Source organism: Theobroma cacao, chromosome 5, assembly GCF_000208745.1.
Source record: "Theobroma cacao cultivar B97-61/B2 chromosome 5, Criollo_cocoa_genome_V2, whole genome shotgun sequence".
NCBI lineage: Eukaryota > Viridiplantae > Streptophyta > Magnoliopsida > Malvales > Malvaceae > Theobroma > Theobroma cacao.
In genome coordinates, this window is record NC_030854.1 from 18,262,519 (window position 1) to 18,274,805 (window position 12,287).

At 32.7% G+C, this 12,287-nt stretch overlaps 1 long non-coding RNA gene across 1 annotated transcript; it reads right to left on the reverse strand.

Annotated features, from left to right (window-relative positions):
• Positions 1,501-5,663, reverse strand: LOC108662227. The gene is made up of 3 exons (XR_001928037.1): positions 5,626-5,663; positions 4,864-4,944; positions 1,501-1,540 (listed from the first exon to the last, which is right to left on the reverse strand). It is a non-coding gene; the product is annotated as an uncharacterized LOC108662227 (long non-coding RNA).

Sequence of the window (12,287 nt, forward strand, 5' to 3'; positions counted from 1 at the left end):
GAGATCCAAATGGCTCTAGAAAAATCTATAGATGCTGAGGGTCAATGTCACGACCCGGAAGTCTGCTTGAGCCCTTGACAACCGTCGCGATGTCCCGATCGACACTCATTAATCGAAATGTCAACCGAAACCCTGCAAGGCTTTAATATCAGTTTCTCATTTCCCCTGTGAGTAATCGTTGCCAAATATCATGTTCTAAAAGATTTTAAACTATTTCCAACTTAAAACAATAAAAAATAATAATTTTCGTCTCACAGGGGTAGTTTAGTTATTTTTTCCTAAAAATTTTGAAATCAGCTAATAATGTAGTATACGGGTGCAAAACAAATATTTCATAATCAAAAATAAATTTGGATGTCTAATACATTCGTTTAATGAAATTATGACTATTAGAATAAAATAAAAATATTGAATAAAATATTCAATTTTCTCATAAAATAATATTTTTATAACACTGCATAAATAATTTTTACAGCGTAAAAGCAAAATAAATTCATATATATCGTAATACAGTAAGTCAGAGTATTTAATTTAATTTACAGTAACAAGTGGGCCCTCAAATAACCAAAAGTAAGAAAGATTGTGAACCTACAGTTTGGAGGATGCAAATCCAATGGTGGTCCTCGATGAAATCAGCTATCTATAGACTATACTAAGCCTGAAATTGGTAGAAATGAGGGTGGTGAGATTATATAATCCCAATGAGTAAACAGATACCATCTAAAATATCTAAAGCTGAGTAAATGAAGACAGATAAAATGGTTTAACATACTGTAATTCATCACCTTTCAACTTGTTTCAACCAAATAAAATCAATTCATATAAATCGAGTAATCAACATGGCTTATGAATTTCATAAAATTTTGGCTCGTGCCAAAATCATTCTCATACCCAGTTATCAGGGATGCCTTGATCGAGGGCTATTGTCACGATCCGAAACTCCCCATCGGGCTCGTAACAACAACCGTGAGGCCTCGACAAACATTCTTCACCCCAAATATCGATCGAAACCTCACAAGGCTCTCGTATCAGCTTTTGCACTTCCCCGGTGAGCAATAGTTATCAAATATCAAAATTCAAAGGATTACAAATCATTTCCAAATCAGAACATAACATATTGTTTTCTGGCTCACAAGGGCATTTTCGTCATTTTTGTCAAAAATCTCGAAACTTGCTAAAAATGTAGTAGGTAAGCAGAAAATATATACTTAATGATTTAAAAACAAATTAAGTATCTAAAACGTTCATTTGAAGTGAAAATTTGACCATTTGAATATAATAAAAATATTCAATAAAATAAACTATTTTCTTGTAAAATAATTTTCATAAAACTATCGGTACATAATTCTTATAGCGTAAAAGTTAATTATATTCATATATACTATAAAGCAAATAACCAAAGCATAAAATTTCTTTTACAGTGACACGTCGGCCCACATCTAACCAAAATGCATCGAAAGTTGGAAACTTACAGCTTTTACCGATTCAAGTCCAATTGAAGGTCCTTGTCAAAATCAGCTAACTATGGAATTCTCCGAGCCTAAAATGTGAGGAAATAAGGGTGGTGAGATTATAAAATCCCAGTGAGGAAACAGATATCATCTAAACTATCTAAAGTCAAGTAAATGGAGACAATTAAAATAAGTCATCATACTATAATTTCATTACCTTTCAACTCATTTCAACCAAATAAAATCAATCCATATAAATCGAGTAATCAACTTGGCTTATGAATTTCTTAAAACTTTGGCTCGTGCCAAAACTCATTCTCGGTGATACCTTGCGCAGGGCATCCAACCGAGTCCGCCAAGGCTATTAAAAGTTTTATATACACTTAAAATATATTTTTAGTTTAAGAAAAATACAGCTGTTCCTTGGCGTTGGCTGAGTTCCCCTTCACGTGGTGGTTTGGCGTGAAGTGAACCCTAAGCTTTACCCTAGGAGATACCCTACGCACCTCTCCGTTCGAGGTAAGAATATAATGGAGTTTACCGTACCCCTCTAATAGGCTGGTCCACGGAACCCCCTTTGCAGTGAATAATTAATATATACTCCACCAATCAATAAAATTCATTCTAGCATGACATGGCAATTTATTGCAACCTAGCCTCTCAAGGCTGAATACTCAGTACAAATAATTCTAACACCAAAATCAATTTAGCCATTCATGCTCATATATTGTCATAAGCCATTCAATTTAAAACCATAAATTTACAACACAAGCAAGCAGTCTCCAATTACTCTATTTTCAAAACCAGTATTTGATTTTTCCAGGAATTTTATAAAATCATTTTATAAAATCGTAATTTCTCCTAAAACATAGCAATTTACCATTTAAACCCATTTTTCATAAAATCACACAATTGTATAAAACTACTATAGATAATTAAGACGATAATAAGTTCACTCACAATTCTAGGAGTCGATGTACTCCTAATCCCAGTTTCCAAGCACAATCTCTGTACTTTTACTAGTGTACTTTGCTCACCACCTATCCACAATGTACAATACATAATTCACCACATCAATGCTTGACCATTATAAAATTAATTCAAGCTCGGTATATATGCATGATATGATATACAACTTATCCGACTACCGCTTAAATGCGGTGCTGACTTAATTCGGCCTATTATTTACAATTTAACTCCAAATCAATTCTTCTCACTTTCTACACTCCAATAATACTTAAATTACCTTAGTGACTGTGAATGAGATTCAATTTATCAGTCTCAGTAGTAAATTACAAAAATACCCCTAGTGGGTAAAAATTCATATTTTTGCTCTGAAAATTCCCATTATTTTTCTAGGCTCATAATTCATCATTATTCATCATAATTCCTCAAATAAACATCAAGATCAGTAGCCAATATTCCCCTAGAAAATTCGGCCAATAATGGTAATGGAGGAAAATAAATTCTTTTCTTGTTGTTTTGTTCCTAAATATGCTAAACTAACTAAAAACACTAACATAGTCTAAAATCAAATTATTCTAACAACAATTCCTCTTCCATACCCATTTTTCAGAATTGAATTCATCATGATAACTCAATATTCAACCATGGAAATCAAGAACAAAAGCATGGGTAAGCTAGGCATCAAGGAGAATTAAAGAAATTCTAACTTACCTAGCTTGTTTCCTTGATTTCTTCACTTTTTCTTTAAATTTCCACCTAGGTTTTCTTGTTTTTCCCTTTGTTCTTCCTTTGTTCTTGTTGCTGGTTGCCTAGGCCGAATATGGTGAGAGAATTGGGGATTTCATGGGCTGATTTCTATAGAAAATAATAAAATAATCAGGCATGCCACGTGTCACATACTTATTGGCCTAATTTTTTAACTTTTTCTTCTTAATTTTCCACCACAAATATTCTGGTATTTATCCAATCCTACCACAATTAAAATCCCTTGGTCTTGACAAGTGCTGGAGCAAAAAATTTACCGATTTACCCCCTAGGTGAAAAAATTACAATTTTGCCCCTATACTCCGAATTATATTGAAATTAAAATTTTTAACTTCTAAACCTCAAATCATACTCCGATAAGTCAAATTATACTCCAATGAGTTAAATGGGGCCAAAAAAATCTTTTCTAAAATTTTCATTTAGTCCCTAGGTGGCAAATGACCATTTTTTCCCGAGATAGCGAAAATTTCGGTTTGACTCTAAATTGATCCTCGAACTCCGAATCACCATATTAAACCATTTTGGGACTTTAAAATTCTTAATTTCATCATAAATTCTCTATTTGATCTAGTTCGAGGCTTAAATCAACTTTGTTGTACCTCTAGGTACAATACCGACTTTTGTAAATTTTTCGGGACTCTCCTAACATGAAAACATGGTATCCATCACATGTATGTCATGACAAATATTTTTATAGAATTGTACTTGTCATCTTCTCCCCCACTTGGATCAACCATATGATCCTTCTTCATGACTGATTTCGACACCCGACTAAATATTAATATTTTAATATTATTTTATTAATAAAATATTATTTTATTCTAAAAATTTTATCTTGTCTCCTTGGTACCCAAAATACCTTATTATGCCTCACTTGACTTATGAATCACCTTTTATCTCACAAATTCTCCTCTGATAAAATTATTATTATTTTATTATTATTTTCTCACTTGCGAAATATTTTATCCTAAACTACTCATTTCGTCTTTTATCACTTTTAAACATTTTAATTGACCTCAATTTGCATTCGATCCACTTTATTTATTATCATATCAAAGTATAAGGTATTTCAGCTATCTCAACCGAGTCCACCAAGGCTGTTAAAAAGTTATGTACACATAAATCATGTTTTTATTTTGAAAACATAGTCGTTCCTTGGCGTTGGCTGAGTTCACCCTCACGTTGTGGTTTGGCGTGAAGTGAACTCTAAAGTTATACCTCGGGAGTTACCCTACTCGCCTCTCCAACCGAGGTAAAATATAACGGGATTCCAAGCCCCTTTAATAGGTTGGTCCACAGAAAACCCGTCCACTGTAGCAAGTTAAAACCACCATACAATAAAATTTGCAATAGCATGGCATGGCAATTATTTTATTTTATTTTACAGCCTTTCAAGGCAAATCAACAATTTATACATTTCCAACACATTTATCAAATCAACCATTCATGCCAATATTGCCACAAACCAATCAATTAGAATCATGAATTTACAACACACAAAAACAGTCTCCAATTACTCTATTTTCAAACCATCATTCAATTTTTAAACAATTTTATGAAATCATTTCATTAAATCACATTTTGTTTATAAAACCAAAAAATTAATCATTTAATTCATTTTCCATAAAATTCACAAAATCGAATAAAACATACTTTAGATAATTAAGATGATGATACTCACTATTTCGGGAGTCGAATTCCAAGTACTTCGATTCTTGATCATCGGGTACTATCTCTTTACTTTTGCCAGAATGCTCATCACCTAGATATAATGCACAATAAGCCATTTACTACATTGTACTAAATTGTTATAAAATGAATTCAGGCTTTATACTAATGTATGAAATGGGATGCAAATTGTTCGGATTATTGTCTAAACACGGTGTTCTACACAAATTCAATTGTGTACCTAAATTACACGGTATTGGCCTAATTCGATCTATCACTCGATTAATTGGCCAATACGTCCAATTCAACTCCAAATAATTTCATTTTTCTCCCAATACTCCAAATCATCAAACACAAATTAAATAACTTGAAATATGACAAAATCATCCTCACATTTTCTCTTGGAAAATTCGGCCATGGTGGGTGCATCAACACTACAATTTTTCCTACTTGATTCTCACAACATAAATCACTAATTCCTAACCAAATCACTTGAAATAAAATCAAAATCATCCTCAATATTCCACATGGAGAATTCGGCCAATGATGGGTGATGGGAGAAAATGAATTTTTCTTGTTGGTTTTTCATGCTACACATCACTAACTAACTAAAAACACAAAAATATCTTAAAATCTAACCAAATCAAGCATCAAAACCTCTCTCTAAGTGTTCAGCCAGCAAGATATCCATCATGAAATCATGTGATTCAACCATGGAAAATGCAAAATAATGCATGGGAAAGGTAGATCACAAGTCAAAATCAAGAAATTTTACCTTTGATTGCTTGATTACTTGAATTTTCACACTTTTCCCTTGAATTTTTCCACCTAGGGTTTGTGTTCTTCTTTTTTTCCTTTGTTCTTGTTTTGGCCGGCCATAATGAAGAGAAATGGGCTGATTTTGTGCTAATTTATAAGGAAAATAATGAATGGATGAGATTTTGACACATGTCATCGTTCCATTGGTCCATATGTCATACTTAGCCATTAAGTAATCTCTCTCCACCACTTAAATTTCCTCAATTATCAATGATAATATTGGGTAAAATTCATGTGCTGGACAAGTGTTGGGTGATGTAAAATTACAATTTTGCCCTTGGGTGGCAAAATGACTATTTTACCCCTATGCTAGAAAAAATGCCGAAATTAAAATTTTCACTTCTCAAACTCAAATTATGTTCTAAATAGTCAATCTTGATCAAAAACTTCTTCCAACATTCCAATTTTTAACCTCGAGTGGAAAAATGACCATTTTGCCACTAAGTCATGAAAATTCCAATTTGACTCCAAATCGGTTCTCGAACTCCGAATCACCATTTTAAGTCATTCTGGAGTTTTAAAATTCTCAATTTCATCTTAAAATCTCTATTTGAACTAGTTCGAGGCTTAAATTAACTTAGTTCTACCATTTGGTACATTGCTGTCCTTTAACTATTTCTGAGGTATCCAAGTAAGCAAACATGCATTCTTATGTAAGAATGGCATAATAAACATATTGTAGAGCTGGGCTTGATAGCACTACCCCCCTTAAAATAAAATTTTGACTTCAAAATTTCATTTACTGAACTCAGAGAAAAGGTGAGGCTATTATTTTCTCATCTCATCCTCGACTTCTTATGTCCTCCCCTTTATAGGGAATTTTAATTTGTTCACCTCATTTACCTCTAATTCAACTCGAGTACTTCGTTTATGTCTATTATTATTCTTTAAAATCAAATCAAAAGTAACCTTTACATTTATGATCTCTTATATCGAAACACCAAGCATGCTTCTATTACTATCATTAAACTTGAACCATAACTCCATCTCAGTCATACCAATTTCGATCGCATTTTATACTTACTTAGGTATACCAATCACTATCTTATTACTTCATTCCATATCAAATTTCTCGACTTTCATTCATTCATTCCTATCCTCATACATTATTGTGTAGTTTACGACATCATTAACACACCATACTCATTCTTGTACATATCCTCAGCGTTAGGGAAGATTAATAGCTTCAATTATTTCCACATACTTCATGTTTACCTTGCATTTAGGAAATTTCAATCTTCTTAATTCTATTAATCCATCTCATACGGCTTAACCGTACTATAGATTACATTCCTTTAACTATTTTCCCAAAATTCCTTAGGTCGTCATAAATCAACTTCTAATAAGATTCTTGATCGTTACATTATCTATACAACTCAGCAAATATATTGAGTTCAGATCTCGAACCACTAAAACCATTCTTCATTTTAGTTGGATACATCACTAACTCCACACATATGTATACACGCACATTCAAATGTCCATATTCCTCATTATGTATACGGGTCTCTGTTTTCAAATGCCTTCAGACTAATTTCTCTTTGTTCATTCCCATCCATAACCAAGATTAAATAGAATGATCTTCATAATTCATACAAATTCTCATCATGCCTGTGCATAGTTCCACATCATTTACATACTTATACTCTCTTTTTATCATTTCCAATTATATGCTTAAGTTTCCTTATACTATATATAATTGCATCACAATGTCATCTCCATTGAATTATAATCTATTATACGTGTATGCTTTGTAATCCGATTGATACTTCAAAGATTTATCTTAACTTGATCATTGCATCTTATGCAATACCACAATTTCTAAGAGCCATCCTTATTCCTCGATTATCTTTCATGCCTCTTACATATATTGTATCCTTATTGCATTCCGATATTGATTTGTCACTTAAGAATCAGACTCATTTGAATCATGTATGCCTCAAGCATTTTCGAATTCCAATTTCCATAATATATTAGAAAAGTTTCATTATCTGACTTCATTATCAAGGTCAACTTCAATCATCCTTTGTTCCACTCTTTCATATGAACATAACATCATTCTCCCTTAACCAATTTATAAATTGCACTTGAAATTGCAAAACTTGAAACTAGATTCTCCTTAAGTACTTTTCAATATTAATACTAATATCACTCTCAGCTTATAGCTTCCTTTTTATAACCACATAACTTAGTGCTTGCTTTCACGAATCTGTCACGACCCGGAACTCCCATCGAGCCAGTGACAACTGCCACGACATCCCAATAGACATTCATTATCCGAAATGTCAATCGAAACCTCGCAAGGCTTACATTAGTTTTTCTTGCTTCCCCCATGAGTATTAGTTACTAAAATCATGTTTTGAGAGATTACAAACTATTTCCAATTCAAAACAATAGAAAACTAAATTTTTCCTCACAGGGGCAGTTTGGTCATTTTTCCTTTAAGGTCTCGAAATCCGCTAAAAATATAGTAAGTAAGTACAAAACATGTAATTCATAATTAAAAATAAGTTTAAACATCTAAAACGTTAATTTAAAATGAAATTACGATTATTTGAATATAATAAAAGTATTCAATAAAATATTCTATTTTCTTATAAAACAATATTTATAAAGTTACCGGTAAATAATTTTTGTAGCGTAAAAGCTAAATAAATTCATACATACTGTAATACAGTAAGCTAGAGTATTTAACTTAATTTACAATAACCAGTGGGCCCCCGAATAACCAAAAATAAGAAAAGACTATGAACCTATAATTTGGAGGATGCAAATCCAATGATAGCCCTCGATGAAATCAGCTATCTACAACCTATTCTGAGCCTGAAATGGGTGAAAAGGAGGGTGGTGAGATTATAAAATCCTAGTGAGAAAACAAACATCATTCAAAATATCTAAAGTCGAGTAAACGGAGACGATTAAAATATTCCATCTCAATATGTATTTCATAACATAAATATTCATTTCATTTGAATAATCAAATTATGTTCTAAATAGTCAATCTTGATCAAAAACTTCTTCCAACATTCCAATTTTTAACCTCGAGTGGAAAAATGACCATTTTACCCCTAAGTCATGAAAATTCCAATTTGACTCCAAATTGGTCCTCGAACTCCGAATCACCATTTTAAGTCATTCTAGGGTTTTAAAATTCTCAATTTCATCTTAAAATCTCTATTTGAACTAGTTCGAGGCTTAAATCAACTTAGTTGTACTATTTGGTACATTGCCGTCCTTTAACGATTTTCGAGGTATCCAAGTAAGCAAACATGCATTCTTATGTAATTATGGCATAATAAACATATTGTAGAGCCGGGCTTGACAGTCAATGCATAAATATGCCTCCTCAATTTAATGGATCAAACTATCCTTATTGGAGTAGTAGAATGTCCATTTATGTTAGGGCTTATGACTATGAGATATGGGATGTCATTATTGATGGTCCTTTCATTCCTATAATCACAAATTTGGTAAATGGTGATAAAACTCCCAAAGATAGAAATAAGTGGACAGAAGCTGAAATGAGGAGAGTACATGTCAAACCCTGTTCTATAAAATAATTACGACGTCATTTACATGCTCAATAGAATATTTACATGTGTAGGAAGTTCAAGGAATCGTTAAAAGAAGATATTGCCCCTAATGGTACCATTAAGTCGATTAAGCCTCGAACTAGTTCAAATAGGAATTTTGAGGTGAAATTAAGAGTTTCACAGTCAGGAATGACTCAAAATGGTAATTCGGAGTTCGAGGATCAATTTGGAGTCAAACCGAAATTTTCACTATCTATGGCAAAATGGTCATTTGCCACTTGGGGACAAAATGAGAATTTTGAGAAAAGATTTTTTTGGCCCCATTTAACTTATTGGAGTATGATTTGAGTATTGGAGTATAATTTGAGGGTTTGGCAATGAAAAAGTTTAATTCCAATGATTTCTAGAGTGTAGGGGCAAAATCGTGATTTTTCCATCCACGGACAAAATTTGAGATTTTGAGAGAATTTAGATCAAATTTGACAAATTGGAGAATGGTATGAGTATAAGGGATGAATAATATGTCTATGGGCAATTTTTCAATTTTTGAGGCAAAAATGTAATTATTGACTTTTACGGGGGTAAAAGTGTAAATTTCAAAAAGTACTCCACCAAGACTTTGGATAAGTCTGAGAATTTTATCTAAGCTATGGATATGTGGGACAACTGTATGGTGAAAATTTGGAAATAAATGGATGGCTAGAATTTAAGGAATTAATAAAACAAAAAAAATGAATAAAATAATATTATATTATTTTAGCCTTTAAAAATGTCAAAATTCCAGAATTCTCATCTTCTTCAGCTGTCCAAACCAGGAGAGAAAAAGGGGGAAAAGAAATAAGAACCCTAGCTGAAAAATTTGGGGAAAATCAAGAGAAATCAAGAAATCAAGCATTAAAAAGGTAAATTTCATTGATTTTCCTTGTGATTTTCACTACCCATGCATTTTTTTCTCATTTCCATGCAAAATTAGAAAGTGGGTATGGACACCCATGCTGGCCAAACCTCCATGGATGAGTTTTGAGCTTGAGTTTTGGTTGATTTTAATTGAATTAAGTGATTTTAGTTAGGTTATATTGAAATATAGCAAAAATAAGCTAGAGAAATAATTTTCTCCCATTGAAACCCATTATGCTGAATTTTCTAGGGGAATATTGGCTGCTGATCTTGATTTTTATTTGAAGAATTATGATGAACAATGATGAATTATAAGCCTAGAAAAATAATAGAAATTTTCGAAGCAAAAATATGAATTTTTACCCACTAGGGGTATTTTCGTAATTTGTTATCTAGACTGATAATTTGCACCACACTGGGGAACATTAAGTCAATTTGGGTGCAATTGAGGTATAGAAATTGAAAAAAATTAATTTGGAGTTTAAACGGACGCGTATATCGATTTATCGGGTAAAAGATCGAAATAGGCTAACATCTCATTTAGGTAAAATTTAGACATTTTGCACTTCATATCATGCACTAGTAGTATAAATTAGTTTATTTTGGTTTAGTACCAAAGTAATAAACCTCTTAATTGTGCAATTTGTCAAGGTGGCGAATCCTCTGGCAAGGGCAAAGAAATCGCACTCGAAGAGTAATAGTTGGAGTACCCGAATTTAGTTTTCAGAAACTGTGAGTAAACTTATTATCGTCTTAATTATCTAGAGTAGTTTTATACAATTGTGTGATTTTATGAAAAATGGGTTTAAATGGTAAATTGCTATATTTTAAGAAAAATTGTGATTTTATAAAATGATTTTATAAATTATTTGAAAAATCGAATACTGGTTTTGAAAATAGAGTAATTGGGGACTGCCTGCTTGTGTTGTAAATTTATGATTTTAAATTGAATGGCTTATGACAATAAAGGAGAATGAATGGCTAAACTGATTTTGGTGTTAGAATTATTTGTACTATTTATTTAGCCTTGAGAGGCTAGGTTGCGATAAATTGCCATGTCATGCAAAAAAAGATTTTAGAAATCAGGTGGTAGATAAAAGATTAGCTACTGCAGTGGTAGGGGGTTCCGTGGGCTAGCCTATTAAAGGGGCACGGTAAACTCCTTTATATTCTCACCTCGGTCGTAGAGGCGCGTAGGGTATCTCCTGAGGTGGGCTTTTTGAGTGCACTTCACGTGGACCACCGCGTGAGAGTGAGACTCAGGCAACGTCAAGGAACGACTATGTTTCAAAATAAAAATATGATTTATGCAAAATATGAATTTTAAACAGCCTTGGTGGGCTCGGTTGGATACCCCTGGTCTAGGTGTCACCGAGTACAGAATTTGGCATGAGCCAAGTTTTGAGTAATTCACAAGCCATATTGATTATTTGGTTGAAATAAATATTCGTGATGTAAAAAAATTTGCTGAAGTTAATTATTTTTAAATTGTCTCCATTTACTCGCCTTTAGATAGTTTAGATGGTGTCTGTTTACTCACTGGGATTTTATAATCTCACCACCCTCAATTCCACACATTTCAGATTCGGAATAGCCGGTAGATAGCCGATTCCATCAAGGACTTTAGTTAGCCTTGCATTGTCAAAATTATAGGTTCACAGACTCGCATCTTATTAGTTAGTTAGGGGCCTACGTGTCACGACCCGGAACTCCCATCGAGCCCGTGACAACCGCCGCGAAGCCTCGATAGACATTCTTCCCCCGAACGCCTTTCGAGACCTCGCAAGGCTTTTGTACCAGTTTTTCCATTCCTCTCTCTTTCCTTCCTTTTCTTTTTTTTTGAATAATAAAATAAACTAAAAATATTAATTAAAATAATCTATTTTCATGTAAAACAATATATATATATATATGTATATTTTTGAAACATCAAAAAAAATTAATTTTCTGCACATAAAAATAAAATAAATTTATACATACTATAATATAGAAAACTAGAGTATGCAATTTAAATTACAATGACACGTGAGCCCCCAAATAACTGAGAAGGTTTAAGTCTATAACCTTGCTTTCTAGGATGCAACTCCGAAATTTACTTCTCGATGCAATTGACAGTCTATTGCCTATTCTGAGCCTGAAAAATGTATAGGAAGAAGGGGTGAGATTATAAAATCCCAGTGAGTAGACA